Raw genomic sequence first — 9,052 nt, forward strand, 5'->3', positions numbered from 1 at the left:
CCTATCTCTTCCTTTACCTTTTCCTGTGACAACAAGAATTGGTTTGAGACATTTTAAAATGAAAACAACAACGCATGACAGTCGATGTGAGTGCACTTAGGTGATGTTCCATTCCAAGTTGTAGAGGACCTGAAACTCCGTGTTCTTTCTTTACCTATTCCATGTCTGGCAATAGAAACCACAATATGACCCTAGTTTAGACGAGCCTATCTCAAGAGATTCTAGGACGAATCCAAACCATCTCCCTTGTTAACAATCCATGACGGAAGGCAAGCCCATTCCCAACAATAAACAACCCGTGTTACTAAAGACCAACCCGTTTCACATCAAAAGGTGCTAGTCTGACTCAAGTACATGGTAGCAAGAAAGTCCAAGACAATACGAGCCATGATCAAAGACAAAGGCTCAATCAATAGAAATACCCAAAATCAATATCGAAGGCCACAATTATGCCCATAATCCAACACAAAAGAGTCAAAATAAGAACAAGGCTCGATCAATCAAGTCAAGTCAATATCCAAAGACAACGTTATCCTTCAAAACCTGATCAAAAATCTGAGCAGAAATCCAAGATATACCATAGACCAAGAATTCAAATCTGAATCAAGAACAAGCCTGGAATCAAATGCTATACAGAATACTGCTGAAGTTACAGTATAAAATCAAGACATCAATCAAGATGGTCGGCTAGCGCCCCACTAAGCCTTTCACACATCACACCCTAAGTCCTTCTCGAGACCGTTACCAGGGAGATAGTTAGGAATTTTGAGAATCCTCTCAAGCTCGTCAAATATACCCATCCTTTAGGGCCAAGACATGGAAACTTGAACCCATGTCATTTCAACCTACCCTTTATGTGCTCAGGCTACATCAAGCCAAGAGACTCCATTTCCAAGCCACATTATAAGCCATAACCCCATAAAGCCTTAACTCCACAAAATCAAGCTCCAGAGATTTGTTCATCAAAGCCTCTTATTACCGAGCTCCACATTCCAAATATCCAATCCAGTTTCACCTTGACCCAAACACGGAGTCTTCAAATACTTTGCTACCTAGAATGGAACATACCCATATCATCCTTAGGGTCCACTTCTAGTGTGCTCACATGACAAGGAAATTTTTACAAAATTAATTATACCTCTTTGGTCTATGATCAGAGGGAGTTATCTCAAATCGATTCTTTGAGTCACCAAAGGAATATTACCCTTGTGACCCATGCACTTTAAGGTCCTGACAACATAGCTTAGGCACACACTTGAACTACGAGCATGGTTTGATTTCACCTCTTCAGGTGGATACGTAGGCAGTCCTTTCTTACACAAGAAGGATACAACCACAACACCCAAACAAAATTAATAAAACCTCGTAACTACGATCCGGTTTGATTTCACTTCACGTGAATACGTAGGCAGTCCTCAGGGACACAACCATCCCCACTTTTAACTTTCAACCTCAAATCAACCACCTCAACCATCAACTTTCAACCTATACTTCAACCTTCCAACCTCAATTAACATCCCTTCCACAACCAAATTTACCTCTATATTGGGGGCTCCTTATTGTCGCCCAACCTCTTTTTACCAAAGTCCAGAGTCATCTTCTCATCCTGGGGGCTTCTCTTCCAAGGCGCCACCCTTCCTTTATTCCTCTAAGTCTAGCTAGTACTCGGTCCGGACAATGACAAAGATCTTAGATCAATTCTCCAAGTTATCGTTCCTCAAGAGGAGTCTCTTTTATAGCAAACGATAGTGAAAGAAGTCCTGGTAGACAGATGTTCCATGGCTCATGCCTTGCCTTTATATGCCTTCATCTTTCTTGCGATTCTTCTACCTTTGGAACCGATACGCATCTCACCCACACTTGGCTAGGGGTTGTGCATACTTAAGCAAAGTCTGTCAAAGTCATCCCTGTGTCGCGTCAAATCTAAGTTAGTGTCGCGTCAGTCCAACCTAAGTCTATATTTTCACATCCATATAAGGTCTACGTCGCGTCAGTCACGTGTCTAAAGCCCATTGAACATGCATAACGCGTTACAAATGACAAACTTCTTTGAACAAGTTTTAAACAACTTTTATAAAGAAACAAGTTTTTGCAAAGCCTGTGTGTTTCCTCATTCGAGGTCCATGTGATAATTGCTTACGTGCATATATTAGATTGCATTCTTGTGTGGCTACTAACCATGCAGGTGAGCTTCCAGCGCAGCAGTATTTTGCAGTATTGCTCAAATCCTTACATCCAGCGCAGTAGTATTTTGCAGTATTACTCAAATCCTTATATCCAAATGTAGATAGTATTTTGCAAAGATTGCTCACTCAAGATTTCTCCCATGACGATCAAGATGTTCCTAGTCGTCAATATAATCACCCAACGAGAGTTTGCTTGAGGACAGAGACAGGCAGATTCCCCAAAGTCATCGCTTTATTCCCCAGCGAGAGTTTGTTTGAGACTGACGCAAGCAGATTCAACCTCAAGTTTCGCCAGAGTTTGTTTGAGACTGATGCAAGCAGATTCAACCTCAAGTTTCGCCAGAGTTTGTTTGAGACCGACGCAAGCAGATTCAACCTCAAGTTTCGCCAGAGTTCGCTTGAGACCGACGCAGCGGATTCCCCAGCCATTTCTACCGACGTCCCTTCGCTTTCAATATTTCTTGTTTCCCGCGGGGTGCGACAAAGGTGTCGTTCTCCGGAAGTTCCCAAACCAAGACTTCATTCCTTAGGTTCGTAAACCCAAAGTTAGGATTCTTACCCCTAGATTCTTAGATCCCAAAATGGCTTCCTTTAGGTTCATAAGCCTTTAAGCTCACACACCAATATCCTTAGGTTCATAAACCCATAAATCCTTTAGGAGTTCTCATACCTCACGCGTTTAAAACAAGAATTAGTAACCCGGTAGTTCCTAAATTTAACCCTAGATCCCAAATTCTCTTAGGTTCACAAGCCTTTAAGTTCCCATACCGACCGTCCTTTTAGTTTCATATACCCAGGTTCACACATCTAGCTCTTTAGGTTCCCAAACTCCCTAGAGTTCATACACTTTTACCCTTTAGGATCACATTCCTTTAGGATCGCCTTATACCCTTTAGGATCACATTCCTTTAGGATCACCTTTTTAGGATCACCCTTCCTTAGAGTTCCTACACCCAAACCTTGGTTACCCCTTAAGTTGAACTTATATTTGGCCTCCTTCCCGTCGATGCTTTCCTTTAGGGCCCCACACCCTAGTACCAATCCTTACTTATCTTTTAGGTCTTACCCTTAGCTCCTACGCTTAACCTTAGCTCCTATGCACCTCCAGAAGCATCTCGAGAAAGAAGTCTCAGGTATGGTCTCTTCTTATGGCTGGCGAGCTTCCTTACGTAGTCTAATGGACTTTAAACGACCCTCCCCGATAGTCGACAGACTCTAAAATGTTCCCGACGACAGGTCCTTGGTTCAGACCCCTTGAACCGCCTCGCGTCGCCATAGTCGTCAGGTTGTAATCTTCGATTGACCTGATGGCTATACTTTGACTTTCGCCTTGTCCAAGCCTCGGTCAAAGTGGGGGCTCAGAGACACCTCGTTTCGCACCCTCGCAAACCACCCGGTGATGATTGGGCCGCATGTTTGGTACGCGGAACGATTTGTGACAGTTCGTAAGATTATCGTTAAGTGATTGCTCAAACATTAATGTCTACCTCTTAGTTGTCATCTACGCGCCGATACGGTCGTTTTGGCAGTAATTAGAGTACATTTGGAGTCCGGGTCAAAAAACCGTCTTCATTTCCTAAAACCGTCAAATCCCGAGTCAAAGCAATGTGCTTGTCTACCTAAGGTTAGGATGTCATAAAATGTTGAGATTATATCTCATTTTGAGTCACATGTCACTTCATTAGGCTAAACTAAAAATTTACATTACAAAATGTGCATTTCATTTAATTAAATTGACAACCCGAGCTTTAGGCCCATTTTACGAGGTCATAACTACTTTTTTGGGTCAGGCCTATTTCACATAAAGTTATAGATCTTTGTTTTAGCTTTCCAACGCCACCGAAATCACCTTAATCCGAGTCTTGTAGAGAAAGTTATGCCTAAAATACGACAGGCTGTCAAACGCGTTTTCTACGCGCGAGAGGAACCTACCTGGGAAAGGACGCGCAAGTCTTTGCGCCTCTTTCAAGGGACGCAGCACTGCGCCTTTTCCAGGGCTTTCTTTTTGTCCAAGTTTCCGTGTTTAACCTAAGTCGGTTATTTCCGGATCTTTCCTTCCGTATCCTAGTCTTAACATAATTCCGCCGTGTGATTAGTATAAATAGGAGCCTTCGCTCCTCATATTTCTCACGCGAGTGTCCGCCCTTCTCTTCTCCCTTTGCATTCTAGACTTCGTTCTTACTAATTGGCGCCTACGTGCTTGGACTTCCGACCACGTAAGCTCGGATCTTCCGGTACCCACCTCTCCGTTGCATGACCGACCAATTTGACCACTACACTCAATCAATCCAATTAATCAATCTGTTTAAATCGTTTTCCTCTTACGAGGGCACTCTTTCCTTGCATTCGCGTCGAGCATTCACTAATCGATCTTCTTAGTTCTTCTCGTTCCGTCAACATGTAAGTCTGAGGGTGTATATCTCTCTTTTATTTATTGTATTTTATTATTGTATAACAATTGTAAGGTTTATGTCGAAAGTACCTCATTAAAACCGATTTCTAAAACCGTCTTTAAAACCTGTTTTGCGGATTTCCAGAAGACAGACGTCGAGAAAAGACGCAGCAACCGCTGCGCCTCTTCGAAGGAGCGCAGCACCTGCTGCGCCTCTTCGTGAGGGCGCGCAGATTCTCGCTTCTTTTCTTCTTCCTCCGTCCTCTGTAATTCGTATCAAATTTATTTCTTTTGTTTTGTTCGTCTGTTAATTCTTCGCATGATAGTTTAATAATTCATATGCATATTGACCATCATCGTTAACATGTTTAAATCGTCATAAATCCAACTCAAATCCCTAATAATCAATATTTGCGGGTTTTCGTCATTAAATTCAATTCGGGTTTTAGGGATTCAATTCGTTCATGTTGAGTTTCTGGGATTCATTGTTGATATATTTTCACCTGTTTGTTCATTAATTCCGTCGTCAATTTATCATGTTTAGTTTAATTCGTTTAGTTAGTTAGTTTAATGAGTCATTCATTAACATCGACCCTTCACATAATTAATCCGTTTATTTCCGTATCATCCATGTTTCTTGTTTTATGACCTCAATCATATGTAAATAATTCATTAATCACTTTCATCCGAGTCTAATATCGTAATCAATCCTTAAAATTAACAAATAACATTAACGGTTTGCGATTCGGCCACGGCCCAGAACTCACCCTTGGAACAGACGCAGCAACTGCTGCGCCTCTTCCAAAGGGCGCAGTGCCTGCTGCGCCTGTTCCAGGGTGAGTTCTGTCCCTGAATTCCTTTTCTGCCTTGACGTAGCTTAATTAGCTTACGTATTAATCAACTAATATTAGTATTATCACCTTCTGACTTGTTCGTATTTCTTTCTTTTATTCTTTTTCTCAAATTATCCGTTTTAAAGGTATTTTCGACATAAATCGCCTAATCCATTGTAATTAATGTAATTTTCATTATTGTATTTATAATTATTGTATTTCTTTCATTGTTTGTATACTTTCACATGTAAATGAGCATTAAATCCTATTTCGACCCAATTGTATGTCTAATTACATGTCAACCGACTTAGTCTTAATTCACATGCTAGGATTAAAACTTGGATGTTGCATTGCATGCATATAGCCGACGATATATCAAGTACGAATAACTTCCCTAATCATTAGTAGAGGCCGCTATCGAGGCGGGCGGGATTAGGTGTTCGATCAAAAGAGCTTCCTAATACGTACCCTCACCCCTTACTCCAGATCTCCGTGAGCACCCGTGTTCATTGGCATCCACGAGAGTCATTCTAGACATAGAATGCTAAGGGTAACGATTGCTTAGTGTTCATGTCACTACTTTGTGTCTTGACATGACACGAGGTATTCGAACGGTTCCAATTTCCCATAAAAATTGGTGGCGACTCCATACAAAATGCAAACGCTTGTTTCGCTTCTCACCAAGCGCCCCCGTGGGCGGCCCGCTGTCCACACATCCGTGCACAGCGCATTCCCTTTTTCATTCCTCCATTCTTCCTTTCAAGGCTTGTGTTCTTCATTGTGGGGGCATTACTAAGGCATGGATAGCCTAGGCAATTGCCATCCCCACACTAAGGTAAAGCACTACACATCAATTGAAGTCGTTAGTCCCTCCCTCACTTCTCTCTTACATGACAATTATTTTGATCAAAGTAAATAAAAATCCAAAAATGACAAAAATGCAATACAAGAATTGAAATGTAAGTTAGGGAGTTAGAAATATTTACAAGTGGTGGTTTAGGGAGGACTCCACCAAACTCTCATTCTTGATGAGATGTCAAGGGGGCATGTTCAAGGTGTTGTTGATATTGCTCAACACCTTGAAAAAGTAATCAAAAGCTTGTTCATTATTATGGTAGAGGTCCTCAATAGACCGTGGCCCTTGTTGTTGATCATGATCGATGGCATGCCCAATGTAGGGATTAAAAATCCCTTCAAACTCGTCGTCCAAAGACCACAAACTTCATTGAGTTGATCATTGAAAATCTCTTGCTTAGATGGAGACAACTCTCCCAATTTCTTCTCTTGGCCAATGAGGCCATCCTCTTCTTCCTTGGTTGATTTTGATGAGCTTTGCAAGCTCTCCTTGTCACAATTCACTTGCTCTTTGAATGGAGCATCTTCAATTTTCTTCCTCCATTGGAGGTCCGATTTCTTCCTTTCATCTTTTCGGCTATAGTGATCAATCATGAAACATGGCTCATGCAAACGAGGAGCTCTCATGGTCTTGTCAAGATTAAAAGTTATGCTTTCATCTCCAACTTCTAGAGTGAGCTCTCCATGTTTCACATCAATCACCGCACCGGCGGTGTGTAGGAAAGGTCTTCCTAGGATGATTGGAATGTTGGAATCTTCCTCCATCTCAACAATGACAAAGTCCACCGGGATGAAAAACTTCCCAATTCGCACGGGGACATCTTCCCATATCCCTAATGGTGTCTTCGTCGATCTATCGGCCATTTGAAGTGTGATGTTGGTGCATTTAAGCTCTCCCATTCCCAACCTTTTACTCACCGAGTACGGCATGACACTCACACTAGCCCCTAGATCACATAAGGCTTTGTTGATCGTCGTGTCGCCAATGGTACATGGTATTGAGAAGCTTCCCGGATCCTTTAACTTTGGAGGTGAACTCCCTTGAAGTATTGCACTACTCACCTTAGTGAAGGCGATAGTCTCAAGTTTCCGGATCGACTTCTTCTTTGTGAGGATATCTTTCATGTACTTTGCATAGGTCGGAACGTGGTTGATTAATTCCGTGAAAGGAATTGAGACTTCTAAATTCTTCACAATTTCCATGAACTTTCCAAGTTGATCATCAAATTTGGGCTTGGCTTGACGACTTGGAAAAGGAAGTCTAATCACAATGGGCTCCTTCTCTTTGGCCTTGTCTTCATTTTTCTTTGAACTTTCTTCTTTTGATGATTCTCCATCTTTGGAGTTTTGCACAATTTCTTCCTTTTCACTAGCTTCCACAACTTCATCCTCAACTTGCTTCTTCGGTGCTTCATACCTTGTACCACTTCTCAAGTGAATGGCACTAACCGTTTCATGTCTAGGGGGATTACTTTGAGGTGGTAATTGCCCCTTTTGTCTTTGTGAGCTTGAAGATGCTAGTCGAGTCAATTGTGTTTCCAACATCTTGGTGTGAGCTAGAATGTTGTTGATGGTGGTTTCTTTTGCTTGGCTATCTTTTTGCATTTGGGTGAAAAATTCTTGTTGATTCTTTTGCATTTGGAGGACCGCTTTTTGGACATCAAAGCCTTGGTCATTTTGGTGATTGTATGGATTTTGATTTTGGTAACCTTGGTTTTGATTGTAAAAGGGTCTTTGATTTTGGTTTCTCATGGGTGGTGGAGTGTATGTTGTTTGAGGGTTTTGAACATTTTGGCTTTTGTATGAGAGATTTGGATGGAACTTGGTGTTTTCATTGTAAAAATTTGAATAAGGGGTACCACTTTTGTAAGCTTGGAAAGCATTAACTTTTTCGGTTGTTCCCCTACACTCACTTGGGCCATGACCCAAAGTTCCACAATTCTCACATATCCCACTTGGGATTGATGAGGATGCCGTCATGGCATTGTCATGATGTTTCGATGATTTTGAGTTTTCCTCAAGTCTAGCCATAGCTTGTTCAAACTTCAAGTTGATTGTGTCAATGTGAGCACTAAGTTGAGCACCCAATTGAGTAACGGAGTCCACTTCATGCTTTCCTCCTCTAGTAGCCTTGCGAGGTCTACTATATTGTGAATTATGGACCGCCATTTCCTCAATCTTGTTCCATGTTTGATTGTCATCAACTTCGGTGAACATTCCATTTGATCCCATATTGAGAATGTTCCTAGAATCTTCATATAAACCATTCCAAAATTGTTGCACCAAAAACCATTCGCTAAGTCCATGGTGAGGACATGAACGACAAATTCCCTTGAACCGCTCCCAAGCTTCATACAAAGACTCTTCATCCCTTTGCTTAAAACCCGTAATTTGAGCTCTTAGCATGTTGGTCTTTTCCGGTGGGTAGAATTTTTTGTAGAAAGCTAGAGCCAACTTCTTCCAAGAATCTATTCCAAGGGTGGCCTTATCAAGGCCCTTCAACCATTGCTTTGCGGTGCCGATTAAGGAAAAAGGAAATAAGACCCATCTAATTTGGTCTTGAGTCACGCCCGTTTGAGAGATAACATCACAATAATCGCAAAAGGTTTCCATATGAGAATGAGGGTCCTCACTAGGCATTCCCCTGAATTGGCTCCTCTCAACTAGTTGGATGAAGGCGGACTTGGCAATAAAATTTCCGGTGAGATGTTGCGGTGTAGGAGTACCATTTGGTAGATTCTCCTCGGTGGGTACGGAGTGTGACGAGAATTTTGGCATTGTAGGTG

General features: G+C 41.8%; 1 non-coding gene across 1 annotated transcript; it reads left to right on the plus strand.

Moving 5' to 3' along the window:
• Positions 1 to 8,565: 8,565 nt before the first annotated feature.
• On the plus strand, positions 8,566 to 8,672 carry LOC141654350 (small nucleolar RNA R71). The gene has a single exon (XR_012547910.1). It is a non-coding gene; the product is annotated as a small nucleolar RNA R71 (small nucleolar RNA).
• Positions 8,673 to 9,052: the final 380 nt, after the last annotated feature.

Source organism: Silene latifolia, chromosome 4 (assembly GCF_048544455.1).
Source record: "Silene latifolia isolate original U9 population chromosome 4, ASM4854445v1, whole genome shotgun sequence".
Lineage (NCBI taxonomy): Eukaryota > Viridiplantae > Streptophyta > Magnoliopsida > Caryophyllales > Caryophyllaceae > Silene > Silene latifolia.